This window comes from Chiloscyllium punctatum, chromosome 36 (genome assembly GCF_047496795.1).
Source record: "Chiloscyllium punctatum isolate Juve2018m chromosome 36, sChiPun1.3, whole genome shotgun sequence".
Lineage (NCBI taxonomy): Eukaryota > Metazoa > Chordata > Chondrichthyes > Orectolobiformes > Hemiscylliidae > Chiloscyllium > Chiloscyllium punctatum.
Genome location: NC_092774.1, coordinates 64,908,252 through 64,909,682, shown reverse-complemented (window position 1 = coordinate 64,909,682; position 1,431 = coordinate 64,908,252). Strand labels below are relative to the sequence as shown.

The 1,431-nt window shown below is 49.1% G+C and overlaps 1 non-coding gene across 1 annotated transcript; it reads left to right on the top strand.

The window, feature by feature from the left end:
• The first annotated feature begins 659 nt into the window (after positions 1-659).
• Positions 660-731, top strand: trnae-cuc (transfer RNA glutamic acid (anticodon CUC)). Its single transcript has one exon. It is a non-coding gene; the product is annotated as a tRNA-Glu (tRNA).
• Positions 732-1,431: the final 700 nt, after the last annotated feature.

Genomic DNA, 1,431 nt, shown 5'->3' with positions numbered 1-1,431 from the left:
ATCGACGTTTCGGGCAAAAGCCCTTCATCAGGAACAGAGGCAGGACCCCTCCAGGGTGGAGAGATAAATTGGGGCTGGGGTGTGCTGGGCCGAAGGTAGCAAAAAGTACAATAGGTGGATGGGGGTTGGGATGGAGGTGACAGATCAGAGAGGAGGGTGGAGCGGATCGGTGGGGAGGGAGATTGGCAGGTAGGACAGATCATGAGGACAGCGCTGAGCTGGAAGGCTAGAATTGAGGTAAGGTGGGGGAGGGGAAATGAGGAAACTGATGAAGTCCACATTGATGGCCTGGGGTTGAATTTACCCCAAGCGGGAGATTAGACGTTCATCCTCCAGGCATCGAGTGGGGAAGGAGCAGCGATGGAGGAGGCCCAGAAACTGCATGTCCTCGGCAGAGTGGGAGGGGGTTTAAAATGTTGGGCCATAGGGCGATGGGGTTGATTGGTGCGGGTGTCCTGAAGATGTTCCCTCAAGCGTTGTGACTTGACTCTGCGAGGAGTCTCCAGTCTCCCCAATGTCGAGGAGACTGCATCAGGTGCAATGGATACAAGAAATGACATTGTTGGATACACAGGTGAAAGCCTTCGAACGACCACAGCCCGGATTCGATTTCCGGGCAGGGAAGAAATTTTCAGTAGAGCTCTCAGACTGCCTGCATCTTCCTGGTGGTCTAGTGGTTAGGATTCGGCACTCTCACCGCTGCGGCCCGGGTTCGATTCCCGGTCAGGAAAACAGTTTTCAGGGGGTTTATGGGCTCCCCGTTCTTCGTAAATGCTCTGTGCAGTTATTAATTGATCTTCGAAGTTCCTGGGTGCTGCCGTGTGTCGTGGCTTGTTGAAATAGTGTCCTGATTCAGATATGTTTGCATGTGTAGTGGTGATTGCTTCTGTAGTTAAGTTCTTGGTTCGCGTGCATTGTTTTCCTGGAGACGCTGTTTTGAATTTACCATTCACTGGTCGCTCTACTGTGACATCTAGAAATGGCACTTTGTTGTTGTTCTCGTCTTTTGTGAATTTTATGCCAGTAAGGATATTGTTGATGGTGTTGTAGGTTTACTCGAAATTGTTTCAGTTTTTGATGACAAAAGTGTCATCGCTGTAGCGGACCCAAAGTTTGGGTTGGATCGTTGGAAGGGCTGTCTGTTCGAGTCTCTGCATTATTGCTTCTGCTAGGAATCCTGATGCTGGCGGTTTCGTGCGTATTTCGTTGATTTGTTTGTAGGGCTTGTTATTGAATATGAAGTGGGTGGTAAGGCACAGTTCCACGAGCTTGACAGTGCTGTCTTTGCTGATGAAGTTGATGCTGTGTTTGTGTCTTTGGTTCTTCGAATAGTGTCTTCAGTTTTCTTTGGCCACGTTGATGTTAATGGATGTGAACAGGGCTGTTATGTCAAAGGACAACATTAATCCATCCTCTTGTATGTCAGTGTCT